The following is a 23,713-nucleotide window of genomic DNA, read 5'->3' as shown; positions in this document are numbered from 1 at the left end:
GGCACTCTGGGGGTGGCAAGAGCCTTAGCCAGTATCCTGAATCCCAGGGGAGACCAGTGCAAGCCATCTCTGGCAAAGCATCGATGCTTGTCGAGCATGTCATCCCAGGCAAACAAATACTAGATTCCCTTTGGATAATACCAAAAACTTAGCCAATTGTTGCAATTTATCATTTTTTCTTTGTACTGTGGTATCATACTTGGTGAGGGTAAGATGCTACTCAGGGCTAGGGTCATACCTGCCTTGATTATGTAATCAGAGAGCTATTCTATGTCCCTTTTCATGTAGTCCAGGGAGGCACGTCTCAGAACATTCACACCAACATGGACAATGACAGAGTCGTATTTGTACTTGTTGTGGAGTGACCTGAGTGAGTGGGTAATGTGGTGGATTTTGGTGCCCGACAAGCAACTGATAGTGACCTTCTTCTTATCCAACCTGGTGAGAGGGACATCAGTGTGCCTGACTGTGCAGTCACCTATTACAAGTGTGGTAGGTATGGTGTTTTGCCTTAGGGGCTGTGGTTGTGCGGCATACTTGTTTTTGTGGTTATGTGATGATTGCGGTGCGTTTGTGGGTGTAGGTTGCTTGCGTGTCTACTTTGGAGGTCTTTGTTGTTTCCGCAGATTTTTATTTAGAGCCTCCAAATATGTCTTTATGTATCTGTGTGTGGGGTTCGCATTTGGATGTATGGTGGGTCTATGTGTAGCAGGTTGCGTGCTGCAGGTTGGTACCTTCTCCTCTTGACTGTCAATTCCAGTCGTGACTGGAGAGAGCTTTGCTTCACGTTTAGCTATGTAAGTCCATCTCTCACAGATTTTGGTGTCTTGTGGTAGGAGGAGAGAGTTGTCTGTGTACATGAGGCAGTTGTGACATTGCCTCAGGATGCCCAAATTCATCAGGTGCACAGGAGAACTTGCTGGGAGCTGACTCTTGGACATGCCTGAATGGGTTAAGGAACTTATTTTTGTTTGCCTGGTGGGGAGAGTAATTTGACTGTTCTCTACAGACAATTGTTGGGGATCTAGTATTATAGCTTATATAGTGCTTCTGACTCTTTTTGCGCCAAATGCTATTTTAAAAGTACTGATTTCAGTGCTAAAACTGGAAGAAATGGCTAGTACCAAGGGAAAAACTGAGCAGACTCAGTGGAGCCGGGGATAGCTTAACCCTAGCTAATCGCCACTGTGTGATGCGCAAAACCGCACAAATGCAGTTTTTATGTCAAAAAGATTAGAGAGAAAGAATTTAGCTCAAAATGGCCAATAAAACTACAGTTTCTGGCCAGAAACCACTCCTCCAAGGAAAGGTAGGCTGTTCAGAGCTCCCCACTCTCACTGGTGAACAAATAAACTTCCTTTTTGCCCAAGTAAGGTGAACAAATAAACTTCCTTTTTGCCCAAGTAAGGTATGGCCAACACAGAAGCTCAAACACAGTCCCAGGTATCAGCAGATATCTGAAACTGGACTTTTCAAGCTTAGTAAGGTGGGAAAATAGCAAGTTTTTTTTTTTTCAGGAAGAACAGTAGAAACAGGTAACAAACAACTTTTACAGTGCAGTAATGGCTGTTGCACTTGAGTGGGAAGCCAGAGACAATTAAATAATACAATTTACAGCAAAAACGACTTTAAAAAAGTGCAAGCACAAGTAAATGCAATTTTCAGTATAAAATGAGCGTTTTGAGAAGCAATAAACACCAAAAAAATGAGTGTTTAGGTGGAAATACCAGTAAACAGCAAGAAAAAACAAAAAAAAAATGGTACTTAAACACTCCAAAGTCTCTCCTTTTGGTTTTGTAGGCTTTCCTCAGCTCCGACCGTCCCAAATCCTTCGATATTGATGTCTGTTTTGGCAGCGTCCTGCCTCTGGCACCAATCATAGATCTTACTACGTCTGTGTCGAATTTGGCACCTGTAGCTACTTCGGCTTAGGGCACATCTTTGACTATGACTCCAGTTTCCATTTTGGAACCAACCATTTCAGCTCCGAGTGTCACTTCGGCACTGAGCGTTGTATTGACCTCACTGGATCTGACCCCTTTACTTCCGGTCTCAAAACTAGACACTTTGGTAATGGCAGACCTTGCACCACAGACCCAGTACTCCCCCTCTGTAGACTCATTTATGGGCTAAGCATATAGTCCATTTCTCAAATGTCCTGACTCTCTGTCTGGAGTATCCACTAGATCCACTAGGAGCCTTTCGGAACACGACATGGAGCATCTTGTGGACCAGCTCTTGGTAGCCAGGGGGATTCCCTCACTTTCTAAAACCCATCCACCTGCAGGACTTAGGTTGCCTTATCCACGGACTCCATCCTACACTCCTCCTTCGACCAGCTCAGTTCCGAAGCTTTCTATTCCAACATTCTTCTTGGAACCCACCACCTCAGTGCCTACAGTGCATCTCACTCCAGCTCCGAGTTTGTCCCTGGTTACCGCCGAACCAGTCCTTCTTCAATCTGGGGATTGGGGGACGGGTGCATCGGCCCGGGGTAGGGTGCCTACTTTCTCCTCTGTTCCCTCCTCGGCGCAGATGGCTGTGTCCGACCTGACCCTGCTTGAGGCTCCATCCATGGGGGTGGGTCCTACGGAGTGGGGTGTGACCCCAGTCCGGAGGTTGTCTTTCTTGTTTCCGGGCTCCCATTCCTCTTTGGGTGGGGCCTGCCTTTCGCGCAATGGAGAGGGCTCTTGCTTCTGGCAGCACTCCAGTTTTCACCCCGTGCGCTACAACTGGAAAAACTCTGTCTGCCATATGACTACAGTTTTGGTTTCCCTCAACGTACCTTCTCCACGCTCCCCTGGGACAGCAGGCAGAAAAGCCTCAGGACACTCCTGCTCAGGGTACACACTCTTCCAAGTCCTCAGAGACCCCCACTGAGGAGCCCTCTGGAAAGAAGACATGCAAGAAGAAGCACATGGACTTGCCTGAGAGTCCTTAATGGAAGACGCAGATTACTTTAATGGTGAAGGGTTCCCATGGTCACCTCCTGATGATGTCTCTTTTGGAGACATCCTGGTGATGTTAAAGCAGAGAGGTGACTGGATGCCCTCCAAGCCTTCATCTGAGGAGTCTGTGTTCCTGCAGGTTTTTCGTGCTCGGCCTTCTACCTCTTGGGTGACCCCCACCTGCCAACGAGCTTGTCCAGCTCATCGTGCAGTGCACGTGGAAGAACCCTGGGTCCATTGAGGTGATCCCTCAAAGACCAGACAAAATTCTTTCCCCTCCTGTGGAGAATCCGCACTTGTTCAAAGCGTTACCATTTGATACTATGGTGGTGGAGGTGGCCATGAAAAAGGACTTGGCTGAGGAAAGTCCCACTGTCCACCACCCAACAGGGAGTCCTGGGTGGTGGACAGACTTGGGAAGTGTGTTTTTGCATCAGGGACCTTTGCTATTTGCTCCCTGAATTATTTGGCACATTTTTACGAGGCTCCAGAGGGACTTGATCTCTGACCTCTCTGGGACACTCGCAGGACAGTTGTCTGATGAGGTCAGTGACAAAGTGGCCTCGCAGCTAGCAACCCTGGAATCAATATCCAACTTGTCCATGAGGTTGCTCTCACACGCAACCAAAGGGGAGGCTAGAGCAGCCGGTTTGAGCATTTTTATAAGGTGTCATGCCTGGATGCGGATCTGTGACCTCGTGGACCCCTTCAAGTCTTCCTTTCTGAATGCTGCCATCGAAGCTTCATCCCTTTTTGGCTCCAAAGTGAAGGACATGCTAGCCAGGTGCGAGCAAGATGGAAAAACCCTGTCTGCCATATGACTACAGTTTTGTTTTCCCTCAACGTACCTTCTCCAGGAATCAGAGGAGTGAGAAAATGTGGCATAAGAAATCTCAGGGTCCTTTCCATGCCACACGTGGTGGTGATACTCCTAGAGGCAGAAGGGGTAACAATTCTGGAAGACACCTCTATAGAGGCAGAGGGGGGTCCTCACAACCAAGGCTCCAGGGACTCCTTCTCTGGACAGCCTTATCAGCGCTCCTGAGGGGGGGGGGCTGATTGTTTACCTCTGGAACAAGTCGGGAGTCGTTTCTGTCTGCACCAAGCCTCCTGGCAATCTGTTACCACCGATCGTTGGGTGCAGAATATCATCACCAGAGGTTACACCATTCCCCTTTCTTGTCAGCCAGAATTTCCAAGAAAACTTCCCGATGTTCCACTCAAGTCAAAGGGAAGAAGCAGCTTCAGAGATTATAAAGCTATCTCAAAAAAGAGTCATCCAACCAGTCCCACCAGACCAGTGTGGATCCGGATTTTACTTGTGATTCTTTTTGGTGTCAAAAAAGACAGGGGACTGGAGACCCATTTTGGATCTCAGCAGCTTAAACAAGTCTGTCACCCACACCAAATTCCAGATGGTCACGGTTCAGTCTATCCTTCCCTTTTTAAGAGAAGGCAATTGGATGTGCTCTATAGATCCCTGGGATGTGTATTACCACATCAAGATGGACAAACACTCCAGGAGTCTGCTTCACTTCTGGCTAGGAGCCAGTCATTACCAATTCCTTGCCCTGTCGTTCGGTCTCTCTACAGCCCCCAGAGTGTTCATGAAATGCATGGCAGTGGGTGGTAACAGCTCACTTGAGACTAAAAGGATTATGGGTGTTTCCATATCTAGACGACTGGCTCCTTACCACCCCCACCAAGCATCTTCTGGTAACTGCGCTACAACATACTCTCTCTCTGGCAAAATTTTTGGGAATAACAATACATTGGGAGAAATCAAATCTTATCCCTATGCAACAAATAGCGTTCATTAGAGCAGTTTTCAATACTCAGTCCTGTCTGGTATCACTCCCTCTTCACAGACTCCATCAACTGAGGCTTCAAATCCGAGTGATCTTTCTCAAACAGTTTCTGCAAGGGAAATTCTTCATGCCCTAGGTTCTATGGCTGTGTCAATTCCAATAGTGCCTCTAGCAAAGCTACATATGCAAATTCTGCAATGGTTCCTTCTGTGTCAGTGGTTCCCAAACTGTCATCCACTGGATTAAAAGATTCGAATAAGCAACTCCTGCAAGCAGGACCTGCTTTGGTGGATGAGGCCAGACATAGATCTTTGGAGCCGTCCATTTCAACCCTCCCAGCCCACAGCCATTGTGACCATGGATGCTTCCTTGATCTGGTGGTGGGCCATTTCCATGGAAAGACTGTCCAAGGCACATGGTCCACCTCAGAGGCCCACCTGCATATCAATGTTCTGGAACTGAGAGACGTGCTGTTTGTGTTGCAGGCTCCCCTCCGGGACAATTGCAATTCAATCAAACAATATGTCAGTGGTCTTTTACATCAACAAGCAAGGAGGAACCAAGTCCTACCCCTATGTTGAGAAACCATGAGAATTTGGCAGTGGGTGATAGCTTCCAACCGCTTTCTGATAGCAACGCATATCCCGGGGAGCTCCAATGTGATTGTGGACAAACTGAGCAGATGCATCCTCATGCCCCAGGAGTGGTCCCTCAACCCCGAGGTGGCATCTGTAATCTTCAACCACTGGAGCCAGCCTTGCTGTGAACGTTTCACCTCCGCATCAAACACCAAGTGCAGCAGCTACTTTGCCCTATTTTCCCCAGAGGGGGAGTCACAGAGGGACGCTCTGATCCACAATTGGCCCACGGGACTTCTCTATGCCTATCCTCCCATTCCTCTGATACCACAATTTCTAAAGAAAGCTCTTCGGTTGAGATGCAAGTTGATCCTCATAGCCCCATTCTGGCCTTCACAAGTTTGTTTCCCCTTTCTTCAGCCTCGCCTAGTATACCCGCCATGGATTCTGGACCCTCTACCAGATCTAATCATTCACCCCCAAGGGTCAAGTCACCCGAACCTGTCCACTCTCAAGCTGACAGCTTGGTTTCTCCAATTCCGCTAGTCGCCAGGCAAGCTAATCTCTCCTCACCTGTTCGAGACATCATTCTGGCCTCTCACAAACCATCCACCAGAAGACTTTGTCAGGATAAATGGAAAAGGTTTTCTATTTGGTCCAAGGATAACAAGCTAGACCCGTATTCGGCTCCAGTTACTGCAGTTCTTCAATACTTGGCTACATTTTTGATAATAGAGCCTCTGCCTCTAGAGTACTAGTATATCTAGTGTCAATTTCCACAATGGTATAGATGGCACCCTTCTTATCTCTTTACGTCTCTGCAAGGCTTTCCTCAAAGGGACCTGTCATATCAGGCCTCCTCTCAGACAGCCTGTGGAACCATGGAACCTCACTTTAGTCCTCCAGTCTTTGACTCAAAAGCCCTTTGAGCCTGCTGCTAAGTGTAACTTAAAGTTTTTGTCTTGGAAATCTTTGTTCCTGGTAGCCATTACCTCTGCCAGAAGAGTTTCGGAGCTGCAGGCGTTGTGTATCAAGAGGCCTTACCTGGTCTTTCATAAAGACAGAGTGTCACTTCAGACGAACTCATCCTTTCTTCCCAAAGTTGTTTCTGAATTCTCAGTTAACCAGTCCTTTGATCTACCTGTATTTTTTCTGAATTTTGCCAACAGAGGAGAGTATTGCCTTCACACCTTAGACGTACATAGACAATTAAGATTTTGCCTAGACAGGATCAAACCTGTCCATAAATCTGAACAGCTTTTCATCTCCTTTTCTGGACCTAAAATGGGAGAAGCTATTTCCAAGGTTACATTATCAAGATGGCTAAGGGACTTCATGCGTGTCACCTATTCCCTCCATAATGAATCCATGCCAAAAGTTAAAGCCCATTCCACTAGATGTATGGCAACATCTATAGCATTCCATTCCAGGGCATCCATGGATGATATCTGTGCAGCAGCTACTTGGGCTAAGCCTCATACCTTTATCAGTCATTACAAGTTGGACCTGTTGTCCAGAGGGAGAGCTGCCTTTGGCTCAGTGGTACTCAGGAATGTTCTTCCATAAGGGCCACCCATGGACCTCAAGGTTGCTTGGGATTCTGTCCCATCAGTGATGAATGGAAAGAAGATTAACAACATCAGGTAAAGAAGTTATGTCTTAACATAATGTTTCATCTGTGTTGTTCATCTTTTTTCATTCATCACTTCCCACCCTCCTTCCCCCTCCAAAGGCTCCTGGGGGATGCTTTGGGTCTAAGTGGTGCACTAGGGTACTTGCATAGAAGTGGCTTCGGCTTTACTTCCTTTCTTAGCAAACCCGATCTGAGGCAACTGGGAGAAGGGCATTCTGGGTAGAGACTTAGCACAAGAGTTTTTTTTTGGCTGGCGTGAGGGCTCAGAACTGAACCCTGTCAGTGATGAATGAAAGAAGATTTACAACACAGATGGAATGTTGTGGTAAGACATAACTTCTTTTTTCTGCATGTCTAGCTTTGGATCCTCCTGATCATTTCAGACTTTGTTCAAGCTGTTCTATAAATAGTTTTTTTTTTCTCTTGATATGCAAGATCATCTGTAATTCAGATGAGACTTAATTGGGAACTTTTTGCAGGGAAAATTATTTATGTCTGCATTTGAAACAAGTATTCCGGTTGTCTTTGGTTCATTTTTGGTAGACTTTTTTTGTTCTCACATCTGTAAGAGAGTATCTGGGTTGCAACCATTCATGATAGGTTTACCTTTTCCATGCATATAGGGTTACCAATTGAAAAAAACAAAGTCATATACACCCTTACTGCTTTCTGACTATATCTGGAATCTAGCCATCTATCTTCTCAGTTTCCTTCAGAATTTGAATGACAGAGAGATGTATACTCTGATCATGCATTTGCAACTCAAGTATTATCTTGTCAGTTCTAAGGCTTTTAGGAAAGCTGTACATCTGGGGGGTTCTTAAAATGGGGCTGGAAAAGGACAACCTGCGTCAATTCAGGCAATTCTATTTGGTTGCTCCTTATTATATCTCTTCTTGTTATTCCCTCTGGGGTGAGATACTTCCAGGCAGGATTAAGGCACATACTAATAGAGCTTTTTTTTTTCCTTTGATGGCATACTGGAAAGGAGTGGACCCTAGAAGCATTCTAGAGGCAATTACATGGTCCTCTGTACATACTTTTACATAGCATTACATAATGGATTCCTTTTCCAGGTTTAAGACTGGCTTTATAAGGACCATTCTCTAGGGACTCCTGGGTCCTTATCCTTCCACCTCCCAGGTTGGGTAGGCTTTGGTAACAAACCAATGTAACCAAAAGGCTACTGCAGCAGTGGGAATGTTGAACATAATACAGCTCTGTAAGTTGCACTTATTATCACAGCAGATTTTTGAATTCCTCACTGATGCAGTAGCCACATCCACTCACCACCCCCCTACTTCTGTATATAGGTAGTTGGACTATAAAGTTATTTGTTACTGTTCTATCCCTTGGAGGTTCTGAATGAGTGCACTCTTCTCTCTGTATGGACAAAGAACCTGAAGACTTCTTCACTCTGACTGCTGATTTTCCTCTTCTGGGCTGTCCAGTTAACAGTCAAAGTAAAATTGTGGGAGGGAGCCAGAGCTTTGTGAAGCTGGCCAGTTGTTTCCTGGGCAAGAAACAACCCCTATAGCCAAAAAGGCAGAATTTGAACATCTACTGTTATGGTAAGTGCAACTAACAGAATGTACTTTAATTACTTACTGAAATTTGAGACCTGGCTCGGTTCCATCTTCATCACCATGCTCTCTCTCTTATCCCCCAATCTTGATTGTTGGGACCAGGGCCTTCTATCTGTATAGACCTAGGTTATGTGATATCTTTCTGTTTGAGAGCATGCTTATACAGATAGAGAGAAGAGCTCTTAGTCATTTGACATTATGGGTACAAGGGGAGAGGTCATGTAGCTTGAGAAAGTTAGTCCTGAATATAATGAATGTGGAACTGCCAGTTCAGATCTATCGTTACTGTAGGTGTATAACTTTCATTTTTATTGACTTTATGATGTAGATTTTGTGGGAATAAAATACTATTTTTCTCAGATTCACTATCCAAAGTGAGTTTTCCTGTATTGGGTCATTTATTATTTTTCATATGAAACACTAGTATAATTATACTATATGAACACGATGTTGAAAATTTTGAATTAACCATTTTATTGCACCTTCTCCTTGGATGTGGTGTATGGGTGCATATGCTCGCAGTTGATAGTACAGTAGTGGGGACTCAGAGAGTTCAATTCAGTAAAAGCTGTGTACATGTTGTGCAATGCATCTTCATTCAGCCACCTTGATTGTGTATGAACTTAACTGAATACAAATGTTACAATTACCAGATTCCAGGACAAGAGCCTGAATGTTGCTTTTACCAAAACAGCTGGGAATTAACGTACACTAGACCTCTATATATGTTGATGGATATAGATATTAAACGCGTTCACCACAGTATGGCCAAACAGATTGGAGAAGATGCTGGTGACAATAGTGCATAAGAATCAGATCAGCTTTGTGAAGGGAAAATCATCAATAGGCCATTGGTGGGAGATGAGTGTTTCTAAGTGTAGAAAAGCAGAGGACTGAAGAAGTCAGCATTACATTGTTTAATATTAAAAGAAAAGTGTTTTAATACCTTGAATTTTCATTTTTTTTTTTTTTTGAAGCTTGCGGGATCTGGTAGAGAGGTTTAAAGGCTAGATTAAAGGTATGTACAAGTCCCCTGTGATTTAGGTGCTGGTTAATAAGCTGTACACCAAAGAAATACAGTTTGATATGGGGTGTGTTACAGGTGCTCAGTGACCCCATTACTGTTCATTGTAGGCTGAAAGTTTTAGTAGGCAATGTAATGGAGAAGTGGTACAGGGAAAGAAAGCATTAACGGTATATTTGCAGAGTTTATTTTGTTTGCAAATTATTGTCCTTTGCCAACAAGTGATATAGAGGGAATGCAGGAATGGACGTTATGAATTTTGACGATTGTAGCGTGGAACTAGAGGTAATGTGTTGTTGTAAGAAATTGTGTAGGTAAGGCTGGTAGGGTAAAGGGGTAAGGAACAGGAGCCAGAAAGAATAATGTAAAATGTCTGGGAATTAGAGTGTTAAAGACGCAGACAGAACAAAAGTAAAGAATTATATAGAACTGAAAGCAGATGTTACAAACCTTTGAGGTGATGATCCAGGTCAGTGGCCTTGCTGTTGGGAAAAATCAGTGTTCTTATGGTGACAGTGCTTAACAGGATGCTATGTATCCAGCAAAATCCATGGCAGGAGAAAGTAGTGTATTTGTCAGATGTGCACGTGGGCGAGTTTAACATTTGGATAGGTAAGAAAAGAATATCATGGCCAGAGACACATGAAGAATGGGTCACATGAGTATGGATCATAATTTTGCATCTTCTATCAGATCGTAATACACTTTGGGCATGTGATAGATCTTTGAAATGTTGGCAGCAGTAGTCATCAGTTAAGGATCCCTGACTAACTAATCTGTATGATCTTCTATTTCATAATGTAATCTTCATACACACATCTCATTATTGCAAGTTTATTGCAACCATGACAAGATGCTATAATTTATAAACACATTTTATTCAAGGAGTAGTAATAAAAATTGCCAGTCTTTCAGGCCTTCATTAACATGAGTGAAAGAGTCATATTTCTTAGGAATTTTAACAGTTCAAAAATCAAAAGTCCTGAACTAAAAATGTGTTACTTACTGCTAATTTAATTAAAATAAAATATCTAAATGGATTTTTTTCAGTAAATCTTTGCTTTATAAACAATCACAAACGTGCATACTGTAACACTGCAGTATATAGTTAAAGGGTTGTGGATATATTTTAAAGGTATGCTATTTAAGGTCAGATTTAATAACACAATGAATTAAATAGTATTTTGCAAGGACCTTTGCCCTCTGCATCCTACAATGTAAGGGCTTTGCCCTCACAACCCTGGGAAGTTAGTATGCTAATTCTGAGGTAACACAATCTCAGAATATAGTGTGTGTTTGGTTCGGCAGAAAGCCAAGTATTGTCTTTACTCCAAGATGCTGTGACATTAGAGTTAGTATATTTAATTAGCAGTTGTGAGGTGAGCAGATCCCCTCATTGAAGATTGCAGGGAGATGCAGCACCCTGCAGCAATATCTTCTGTATCATTTAGGAAATGCTCACTTGGATACAATACATGGTGTGCTTTTCTGTTGACTTCGATACTTCATATCCATAGTTACATGAATTCATACATGTGCAGTTTTGTATTCAACATATTAAGAGTCACTAAGAGGCTGCTCATAATTCTGATAAATACTCTGGGTGTACCTGACTAAGAAAGATACTTGGGTGTCTTAAAGACACAGTAGTTAAGGTAGAGACAAGTTGCAAGTTGAACTGAAATGGTTAGGGTTTAGAGATGCTAAGAAATTATAAAGTGCAGTGATTGAATGAGGAACAATTTACCTTAATAGTATTCGCTATTATCATGCTCTCAGTATCTGTCTCAGCTCCAGGATGGAGTACAGAAGCTTCAGCTGCCCTCTGTGTTTAACTAATACATTTTTGCAATACGTTTGTTGTGATCTTCTGCTTCTTATCTGTCTTATTTTGTATTTACCTTGTTCATTTTCTTTATCCCTTAAAAGTGTCCTTGCCATCTTGCTAGGACTTTTTCTCAGCAGTAGGGATTAAACATAACAGTAACACTTTGTCCTCTGTTTTAAACTCCCTTGCTCTGACAGTCTCGTTGTACAGCCTCCTTTGCATTTCTTTTCCCTTTCCGTATGTTCATTTAGTATTGGCTTAACAATTCACAACCTGTCTTGTAAGTTTGTGTAGTGTGTGGTTATACTTTTTAATGGGTTTCCTCTTCTTCGCAAGAGTCCTTGGTTATATTAAACAAACCTCAGGGTTGTCTGGCATGTAGTAATTCAAATGGTGGAAATCCTGTTTGAAGATTCCTGTCTTAACAGTAAATAAAAGGTAAGGAAGTACCTGATCATAGTTTTTGGCATCCTGTTCTATGGTTTTATTAAGCATATACCTCAGAATTTTATTAAAACCATCCACTAACCTGTTATTTTGTTTGTGATTATTTGCAACTATTTTATGACAAGCTGGTGCATTACCGTGGACATAAATTGTATTCCTGGTTTATGATTATTTATTTGGCTATCATTACCCTGGTGAAAAGTAACAGCTGTTTGACTGTTGAGCTAGCACTGGCTTTTTGTAGTGCTACTGCTTAAGGAAATTTTGTAGAATAGTCAAACTGCCAATCCTTAGCGGACCCGGAGTTCCACTGTGGCGACCCTTAACCAGGAAAAGCCGAAAGACACAAACAAACAAGTCAAAAATCACTATTTAGTTGTAGCTTGGTAACCATTACTAGGCTTTACATATCGAACCTTCAAGATCTATGTCTATCCACTTGGGACCACTTTTTAGTTTTGTGTGTCCCTAAGAATATTCCCAAAGTATGACTATGTGCCAGTTTAATCACAATTGTTCTAAAAGATTTTGTAACTATCATTTGGTGTAGTATTTCTTCTTTGTCTTTATTCACCCAGTAGAGTAAGTAATTCTTTAACTTAAAACATGGGTATGCTATGAGGCCACTCTATTCATCTCTCTCATTCTACTTTGGCTGTGTTTTCTCTGACTCTGACTAGTGATTTCACACTCTTTGTTCCAGACTGTTTTGATTAACATTATTAATATCTGGTAATATTTATTCAGTGTCGCATATCCAGAATATAGAAATCAATAAAAATATAACTGTTACTGGATTTAGACAGGAAATCTTCATGCTCTACAGAGGCCATAGATGTACATAGATGTGCCATAGAGGCACAGTAGCTTAATGTAATAGTTATGTGGGCCACTGATACTAATTATTATATGAACACTTTATAATCCATAGTTATCTTTGCTTCCGGCTTTGAAGTATTCTTTTATAAGAATCAAGAAACCCAGTCTTTAGTCCATCAGATCTGCAATGATGGTATAGCCTGGATAATATGCATTTGTTTTTTTAAACCAATGTTTCATTAATGGTACAGGTATCCACATCTTTCAAACACTAGAAAGCTTCTAATCATGCATTTTAATGCAGAGAATTATGACACTTTCACTTGTGCTTGTTTGTCCTTTGCAATTTTCATTTGATTTATATATTTATGTATGCATGTATGTGTGTAGGAAATTGGATAGATATAAAAAAAAGACATCAACGGAATGGAAATTTTTCTTTTCAATACTTATATGCCCTGAAAAGTGAGATGAAGCCCATTAGTGTAAAGCATTGGACTGGTTGGGCACTTCATTCTAAGCTGACAGGTGCTTAGTCCCCATTTGTGACACCATGCCCTTAGCCTCTGACTGGGAGACTTTTGGTAAACAAATGTGTTTATCATGCCTGCTAGAATGTTCATTAATCCGTCCATATCTTGCTACAAATCCAGGAGAGTAGAGTTTCTTGAACTATTCCTGTCAGTGTGAACAGTGACTATAATCCTTTTTTAACAAGTAGAAATGTTCCAAATTCTGGCATCAAGAGGGTATGGCCCTGGTATAAACTCCTTACAAAGTTAGGCGAGGTATGTGTTTGTTTTACGCATAGTGGAATTCCTAATTACTGCTGTCTCACTGTATCTAAAGTCCAATTGCCAAAGAATTGGAAGAGTTGTGGATAGGAGGCGAAATGGAGAAGAAAGGGTCAAGAATATAAAGGCTCCATGGAAATATAATAAAAATAAGGCAACTGGAGGTAAGGATGTGGAAGGGCTGGGATAAAGTATAGCAACAGCACCAGTCAAGAGCAGACTGGGCCCTACTAACTTTGGGGGAGGGGTCAGATATTTGGGTTTAAGGGGGATGCATAAATAAATAGAGTAAGATCATGAAATTTCATGAAGTATTAGGGTTTTGGGGGAATTCAAGAAGTGGATGGAAAGATGCAGTAGAAATAATTGGAGAAACGTTTTTTGGGAGCCTGTTGGAGACTGTTTTGTAATTAAGACCATCTTAAGTCCTAGGCATGGACAGATTTAAAATGTCTATAGTTGCTAATTTGGCCATTTAATTATAGAGAGGTTAATTTTGCAGGAGTGAGGTGACTGAATAAAATATTCACATATAATATTTTAGGTTGCCCTTAAGAGTTATAGAAAGCTTAATTTCCATGTGAACTGTGTTGACATTGTAAATATTTCTGTAATCTAAATATTAAGTGCTTTAAGGAGTCAGCACATATATTATGTCTAAGAAATACAAATACAAGGCAGGACAGGTAACAGGTGTGCTGTTTTGCTTTGTTTTGCCTGTATTTTTGAAAACAGCTTCTGGTAGTGCAAGCACATGATGAGTCATAATGCTGTTCTGTTCTAATAGCTGGCAGCATATGTGACATTAACAAGACATGATCCCTTGCTGCTAATTAATTAAAATCAGCACATGGCTGTGCCATTATTACCAATACAATGCAGTTGTCTGGTATACAATAGCAGTCGGAATTGTGCCTCCAAACTAAAGTGAAACATTTTGTATTTAACATGCATGGGAAATGGTCGATAGTAACAAACAGCTGCCCAAGAACAATGCTCCTATACATTTATGTGACATGTTTACCAAAGGCTGACCTTGAAGCTGAATTCCACTGCTGCAGAGAATAAAGTATGTCACCATGGTGACTATCTGTACATAATATTTGCCAAACCTGAGTTTGTGTATGTGGACGTTGTATTAAACGTTTACATGTACTTTAGGAATTGTACCAGTAGGATGCTGTCTTTCTGTAAAAACTTAGTACACTAATAACATGAAAGCAATGAGGACGGTTACAGAGTCTTATGAAGAATCAGCAGGAGAAATAAAAGTCCTGATGAGAAAACTTTAGAATCTAACATGGGCTGTTGTGCTTGGAGGATTCAAAAATCAAAAGCCCATTATCACATTTTTGCCACTAGATTGGCTAAGGTGTTGCCATCTGTAATGCACCCAGACCAAAGTGGATTCACTGCAGGGAGGAAAACCTTTGATACTATACTAATAATTGTTATGGTAATTCAAGATACTAATAAGTCAAGTGGCAGTATTAGGACTGGATGTTGAGAAAGCGTTTGATATGGTTGAACAGAATTCTTGTTTGAAGTATTACTAACAGGGGTTCCTCAACAATTAATCTATGGGCAACAGCAATATGTACATGAACAACTGTGAAGGTTAAAGTGAGAGTAGGGCTATCAGACATTATAGAGCTAACTACAGGTAAGAGACAGGAGCACCCACTTTCTCCTCTTTTGTTTGAGGCATATTTGGAACCATTAGCGAAATAGATAAAGTGGTCTGAGACAGAGGGTATACATTTATTTATTGATAGATTGATTTGACATTTGTTTACCAGGAAAGTCTGACTGGGTCAAAAGAGCCCATTTTCAGCAGAAACCCAGGGAGAAAAGGTCTTAACAGAGAAAATTAAAAAAAATCAAATACATTACATAAGAAACAGCTGAACATTGTACATTTCAAAAATAATCAACAGTATTGTAATGCTTAGAGATATACTAAAATGTTTTACAAAGAGAACTATGTACAATTCTGGAGAAAATACTTTTGGCAATTCACAGTAGTAATAAGTAAAAGTCATATGTTTAATTCAATTGTAAATGTAAAAGGGGAGAGAGATTAGAATAGACTAGTATAAATGCGGAGAAGGTGGAAGGAAGAGGTTATGTAAAATGGTAGAGAGGGTAGGATAGCCATGTGAAGATGAGAAAGTAGATATGGGTGGAGAATCTGTACAGATAGGGGTGGAGCAAAGACAAGATTTATGTTCATCTGGGGATATAGCAAGAGCATAGTAATGGGTTTAATAGGTGGTCTTTCAGAAGCTGCTTGCAGGAAGGATGGTAGGTTACAGTTCTAATAGCCAGTGGAATAGAATTCCATTTTTTGGCAATATAGTAACAGTGAAGGTGATTTCTAATAGCTTTTTGAGGTTTATAGATGGTAATAAGTTGTTTAGCATTAGAACAAATAGGTATTTTTGGGTGATAGGAAGAATAGAGCTTAGTGCAGGACAGGCATGGGCTTCATAAATGATGTTGTAGGCAGTAGGTACTTGTATGAAGTCCAGGTAATGGGGTAGTTCAGACTTTTAAGGGCCTTGCAATGATATGTGTAGTATTGTTTACTGGCAGCAAATTTAGCAACTTTATTTTAGCATACTTCAAGTTTGGTTTTAACAGATACCTGCAAGTTGCTAAGGATAGGGGCACTATATAACAGTGAAGGAAGGAGGTAAGTGGTTGCTAGGATGTTTTTAGCAGGGTTAGTAAGAACATTTTTGTGTCTATAAAGTGTGCCACATTTCTGTTGATTCTTTCTTTTTTTCCTATATTATTTTGAATGTGGAGTTCAAATCTGAGGTTGTCGTCAGTTGTCACACCAAGCAGTTTTGTAAGGATCCAATTTCTTTCTGTACTGTTAAGTTAGAAGAATTTCAAGCTGGATTTGTCCTTCAGATGTGCTTTGGGGTAGAATAGGAATAGTTTTGGTTTATGGGGGTTGAGTAATAATTGGACATTGTGAAGCCAGTTTTCAACAGAGGTTAAGGCTTCTTGTGTGATTCTAGAAGATGCTCCAGAGTGTCAGATGAGCATATTGGTGTCAAATCATCAGCATACTGTATAAGTGATGCTTGCCTAGAAGAGTTATAGAGGTCATTAATGAAAATGTTAGAGAAGTGGACCAACAATTGAGCCTTGGGTACACCAGTGGTAATGGGGAGGTAAGGAGAAGAAAGTGTGTTGCCATGTAACAATTTGGTGTCTGTCATATAGCTAGCTTTTAAACCACTGAAATGAAGGCGGGGATAGGCCGAGATGGTACAGTTGTTGAATGAGTTTGCTGTATGAGACAATTTCAAAGGCTTCGGGCAGATCCAGAAATATGGAAAGAGATAAGTTATTTTTTCTTCTTTATATTATCTGAAAAGGATAATAGTGCAGTAGTTGTACTGTAGCCAGGGCAGAATCCATGTTGAGTACTGGTTAAGAGCTGAGAGGAGATGGTAAAGAAGTTGAGTGTGGATACATTTTTCTAGGATTTTTGAGAGAGAATTGCAATGGGATGAAAGTTAGAGACTTCTGTAGAGTTTCCTCCCATGAGCAGTTGGATGATATATGATCTTTTCCAAATGGCTGAGACATAAGATTCCTCAGTAGATCTATTGATTAAGATAGCTACCAGGTAAGATATAGCTTCTGCTGTCATCTTGAGTTGTTTGGGTATGAGGTTGTCGGCTTAAGTTTAAGTGGTATTTTTTTTATAGTAGATGTGACATCCTTTGGGCCAGTAATCAGGAAGCCTAAATCCTCATCACTGACATTGGAGAGGGACGTTCACTTGGAACAAAAATGGATATACTCAGTATTTCCAGATACAGCTGTCTGCATCAAGCACAAAAATTCCCTTAAGAGCACACAGGGAACACACTCAGTCCGGGGTCCAGGTTTCTCTTATCTGTCTCCCACCAGGTCCCCAGTCAGACTCCCCACTGGCACATCTATAGAGCTCAACTGAGTCCCCAAGCCAAGTTCTCCACCACTCTCTCTGTTTGTGCTCTGTGCCCCTGCTCCAAGTAGCTGACTCACAAATACTTTGATTTTCACCTTGGAAAAGCTGACATAGATTTACTAGCTATGCCCCCTTCTGCCCAGACTATAAGGTAGTTACACTGCTACCGGACACCCCAAAGCCAGGTACTCTAAGGCTGTTGCTAGGGTACCCAGTTATATTGAGTGAAATTAATATTAATATACATAGTAATGTTGACCAAATAGCTAGGCTTTCAGGAGTGACCACAGAGTCACCAGTAGATACAAGTACTCTCGAAGCTTAAAATATTCTCTAAAGGACCAGCCACAATGAAAAGTTTAAATATATTTAATAACGAATAATAAAACAACATGAAAAATTCTAAATATCTGTTTACAGTAAACACCAGAGTTTGTCACCTGAAATATTAAATAACACAAATGGATTCACACAGATGCAGAAAAACAATACTTAACTAATCTCACTATATATTCCTGACCGATTTAAAGAATTATTATTATTCCCTGTTTACTTACTAGAACAAGGCAAGATGAAGTAGGGGAGAGATCCTTCTTTGTCACCTTACAAAAACCATAGTGCTCTGAGACTTCAGTCTCAGCTAGTATTAAAACATTATTTTAGTGATGGATTACAGAATGACATGACATGCATCTGATTTCTGGTCCCCATGCAACCCTCTTGGCTAGAAGCGATCAGGATTTAGCACCTATCTGTCAATAATACACACACACACACACACACACACACACACACACACACACACACACACACACACACACACACACACACACACACACACACTTGCTAAGATATGCTGCAGCTCCTAGAAGTCATAAAACAATTTCAAACCTCTACCCTTCCAGAGAAGCAATTAGTTTACCCCACCGACAATGCAGGAAGCTTCCACTGACTTTTTGTCTCTGACTGCATTGAGAACTGTAAGATACAATATTTATGGCCTAAATTAAGTAATTTAATTTCTTACTGTTTTCCAAAGTCAGGTGGATTGAGATTAACCTCTTCTCTTCCAGTATCCTCTGTTACAATATATACGTTTCAATAGTTACAATAATCCATGTACATTTCTTCCTCTGTCCAGCAGGGCACACTGTTGATACATTTTTAACACAAGCAACTTTATAAATACATTTTCAGCACAAGCATCTGTACAAATCAGTTTGATATTCAAATAACATAGGATTCTTTACTAATTTCCAGCTAGCTGTGCTGGCATATGTTACACATCCACTGCCCTACTTCCCCTGGCATAGATATACCTCACATTGTCGCAGTCGATATTATTACAGGTTTTAAGGTAAATGTGCTATCATTTTTGGCTAAGAATTGTTTAGATTAATATTTTTCAAAGGTTAATGTGATAGTGGTGGGGGCAGTTGGTAATATGTTATGGGTTGTGTAGGGGAAGGTGATGTGCTGTTGGTGAGGACAGCAATGCTGTCTATAAAGTATTAAATAAATGTAGTTACTATTTTGAGGGGGTGCACGTTTGAGAGGATACAGATCTTTTTTTTTTGAGACAGAATTGAGTAGTGTGTGAATAGGGGACCCAGAACTGTTTTAGATCATTTTTATGATTGAGTTGTAGTTGGACATTGTATTGTTTTTTTTTTTTATCTCTGTGTATTAATTTTTAGCTTGATTACAAAGCTTCTTGTATCACAAAAGTTTTGTTTTTTTATTTTTTTACTTCAACACTCCCTCCAAGCCATGTCTTTGGTATGTATAATGTTTTTGGTGAATATGGATAACCAGGAGGAGTGTTTTACTATTACTCTTTTTATATTTACTGCAAAACTAAACAAGGATATACATTTTGAGCCTCAAGAGCAGGAGCACACTCAAGCAACTCTGCAGTCTGTGTCTACCATTTTTGAGCCTCAAGAGCAGGGTCAGTCCACCCAGGCATTCTACTTGTATATGTTATGAGAGTGAAGCTATAACATTAGCAGTGTTTCTTAGTAGTTCTCAGCATGCTAATAAAACTGACTGTTGTAGCCTTTTGTCCTCCCCCGAGCTAGTGCAGTAATCCTAACTGTCCAATAAACAGTATACATTTAATTCAGATCTCTGTGATTAAGTTAACCATCAAACAGCCCTCTCAGTGCTTTCTGCCTTAGTTTGTATCACTTGAATTACACCTGTTTATTTGCATCTCTGTACATTCCCTTTCATTGCTAATGTATCTCCCTACTCTCATCTGTGCACAAACTGGCTACTAATAAGCAAGTCAGTGTGAAGACACACTCTCAACCTTAATAAACTTTACTCTCTCTTCTCTCCTTCACTTTACAGGTAGAGTTTGAATTATTACTCACCCCCTCTGAGGTCTTCATTGATAGATTTCCACTGATTGCCTCTCTGGTTTTGGTGGTTTCTTTGCATTCCACCTGGTTTACACCCCTTGTGCTATCCCCGTCTCCCAATACCAAGTGTATATTAGAATCCTGCTGAGCATGGAGCCATCTTAAAATTACTAGTCTCCCACCAGGACACAAGTGCTCTTCAGCAATTGAATTCTGCTTGCTGGTAAGCCATTAGACCTCATAAATTTGTTAAACTGATTGTTGTAGCCTTGTGTCCCCCCCCCCCCCCCGGCTAGTGCAGTAATCCTAACTGTCCAATAGACAGTGTACATTTACTTCAGATCTCTGTGATTAAAGCAACCATCAAGCAGCCCTCTCAGTGCTTTCTGCCTTAGTTTGGATCACTTGAGCCCCACCTGTTTATTTGCATCTCTGTACATTCCCCTTCATTGCTAATGTATCTCCCTACTCTAATTTGTGCACAAATTGGCTACTAATAAGCAAGTCAAAGTAAAGACACACTCCCAACCTTAATAAACTTTGCTGACTCTTCTCTCCTTCAATTTGCTGGTAGAGTTTGAATTATTATTCACCCCCTCTGAGGCCTGCACTGATCGATTTCCACTGATTGCCTCTCTGGTTTCGCTGGTTTCTTTGCATTCCACCTGGTTTACACCCCTTGTGCTATCCCCCTCTCCAACACTAATTATCTATATTAGAATCCTGCTGAGCATGGAGCCATCTTTAAATTACTAGTCTCCCACCAGGACACTAGTGCTCTTCAACAATTGAAGTATGCTTGCTGGTAAGCCATTAGACCTCAGGAATTTGTTTAAAGTGTTTAGATTTGTAAAGTAACCCATTACTCTTGTCTTGGTGGGCTCTGCCCCAGTCTGTTCACCCTCGCTAATGCCCTGCCCCCAATTCCCTCCCACCCCCACTACCTCTGCATTTATAGTAATCTCAACCACACTCACAGCTCAACCTCACATCACCTCCACCAATCACAGCTCCTCAAGTCAGATTACATTACACCACACCCACTTGCTCCACCACAAAGTACTCCCAACCACTCTCATTCCCGCTAGACATTATTACATCACCCCACACTACTTACCCATCCACATATAGTACAACCCTATAATTCCTATCTACACCTCCACCTAGAACCAACTTAAAATTTATAACCATGACTATCACACAACTAAGTCTAGTCTGTCTTCTCATAATTCTTTATAACTCCAAGTTATCACTCTAGCAATATCCTTAAACTTAGTAGCACAACACTATATTATGCACTCATGTACAGACACCACACATTATAATATCTGTCCACAATTGTTCACAAACTAGATAACAGACCAACTCAGAACTAAACACATATGCTCTCATTCGTACTCCAAAAAAAACACAATACTTTCTCACCCTCGTCACCAAACTCCAACATCTGTATCACCATTTTAACACCAGGCTCACCATAAGTGGGGACATCTACCCCAACCCAGGCCCAAATCCATCCTGTCTAACACAAACTGCTCCAATACAATTGTCAGAACATAATACCTCCACTGTCTTCATCCCTGGGCAAGTCAACAATAGCAGCAAAATCAGCCATCTGTTAATGCTAAATATTAATATTAGAAGTATCAAAAATAAAATACCTGAACTCCAGGTCACAATAGCACACTACTCCCCAGACATAGTTGCTTTAACAGAAACCTGGCTAAATAAAAACATAGCTAACTCAGAAGTTCTCCCTACCGGCTACAGTATCATTAGACAAGACAGACTACTTCGTAAAGGGGGTGGAACTGCCTTACTGTATAAGCCCAACTTAAATTTACGTCAAATACCAAACTCTTACCCCTCCCCCAATAATTGGGACATACTTATCTCACCACTTCACCCTAAAAAGGTAATCACCACAGTTGTGATCTATATTCCACCTGGTAATACACCTGCTAGCCTTGAAGACTTCTTATCCTGGTGTTCTTCCACATACTCTGAAGAAACCCTTATTCTTGGGGATTTCAACCTAGATTGGTTCACCTGTATGTCAGAACCACCAAGTAATCTACTAAACCTCCATGGCTACCAACAGCTAGTCCAAATTCCAACTAGATGTGATAAAAAATCTAAAAGGGAATCCATCCTTGACTGTCCTAACAACCCCACATTTTACCTCCACACAGGCAGTCTTCCAGGCACTTTAAGTGACCACAACATAATATACCTTATACATAGTAGAATAAGCATATGCAAAACCACTATCTGTTAATCCACTAGAAACACAAACAATTTCTCTCCTGAGGTCCTCAATACTTTTCTCTGTAACTGTGACTGGACCCCCCTAAAAGCCCTCCCACTTGACCAGGCTGTAGCATATTTCAACAAAACATTTCAATAAAACATTTCTACAACACCTAGACACTGTCGCTCCATTGCGCAAAATCAAGGTTAGAACCTCTGCAAACCCCTGGCTCAGTAAAGATACCAAACAAATTCTCAAGTCCAGAGACACTGCCTGGCTTTACTATCAAAAAACCAAAGAAAGACAAACCCTAACTAAGTACCAAGAACTGTGCAACCGTGCATAAAAATGCATTAGGCTGGACAAAAAAGCCTACTACATGACATTACAAACTAAATACCAACACAATCCCCAAAACTTTTGGAAAAATGTAAACCAGCTAATAAAACCCACCCAAAAGGCTACCCCCAAACCAACCACCTATCGAAACACAATTCAACTCCCACTTTGTGAACTCAATTCTATCCTTAGTATCACAGGACAGTTCCTTCCTCACTATCCCCCCCAACACAAATAACACTAATACAAGCTTTACCCTCAAAACAGTTTCCACCACTTCAATCAAAAGCATGCTCTCCAAACTAAAAACCTCATCAACAGCAGCCAACCTAATCCCCAGCTATTTCTTGAAACTCACAGCAGATGCTATTGCTATCACAATCTCCACTCTCATAAACAAATCAGTTGTTGAAAACTATGCACCCAAACTCTGGAAAATATCCTATGTTACACCCATACATAAAGGCAGGACCTCCACTGAACTTAATAACTACAGATCCATTCCTATACTCTTCCCCTCTGGCCAAAATCCTAGAAAAATGCATCCATACCCAGGTGCTAAAATATCTCCTAGACAGCAACATCCTGTCACCTACTCAACATGGTTTCAGACCTGCCCATAGTACTACTACAGCCCTCCTCTGCTTCACAGACACAGTAAACCATCTCAAAAATGAAGGCCTGCAGGTGTCAACTCTTTTTTTTTGGATATGTCCAGAGCATTTGACACAGTCTTGGACCAAATCCAGCTAAACAAACTAAACTGATACCACCTATCAAATTCCACTCTTACCTGGTTCCAAAGCTACTTAACTGACAGGTACCAAGCTGTGAAATGGGAAAATTCTCTCTCTCCTCAGCTGTCCATAACTATAGGAGTCCCACAGGGTTCTATCTTAGGACCACTAACATTCACAGTCTTCACAAATGACCTCCATACCTCCACACAGCATGCATCTATCATTCAGTATGCAGATGATACCACCTTAATCTGTGCTGCACAAAACATTCCTACCTTCCTGCAAACAACTCAGCTAGCATTCTCAGACATTGAAAACTACCTTACCAAAGCCCAATTTATCCTCAATCCAAAGAAAACTCATCTTATGATTATAACCAGTTGTAACAAAAACACTGATAATAGTCAATTCACTATCTACTACACAAATGCTACTCCAATCACTCCAGTGGCACAGGCTGAACTACTGGGAATAACCATAGACTACCACCTAAAATTTGATAGTCATCTCAGCTTAACTGTTAAAAAAGTACATGCCAAACTGGGATCACTCTACCATATCAAACCATTTCTTACCAAC

The 23,713-nt window shown here is 41.0% G+C and overlaps 1 protein-coding gene across 1 annotated transcript in view; it reads left to right on the top strand.

The window, feature by feature from the left end:
• Window positions 1-23,713, top strand: part of LOC122800879 (tumor protein p63-regulated gene 1 protein-like) — a 1,105,597-nt gene that overhangs the window by 359,717 nt on the left and 722,167 nt on the right. The gene's annotated exons all lie outside the window — the stretch shown is intronic.

The sequence above is a fragment of the Protopterus annectens genome, chromosome 4.part1, assembly GCF_019279795.1.
Source record: "Protopterus annectens isolate FY-2018-M chromosome 4.part1, PAN1.0, whole genome shotgun sequence".
NCBI classification, from domain to species: Eukaryota; Metazoa; Chordata; order Ceratodontiformes; family Protopteridae; genus Protopterus; species Protopterus annectens.
The sequence above is the reverse complement of the archived record's forward strand: the minus strand, read 5'-3'. Positions and strand labels throughout refer to the sequence as shown.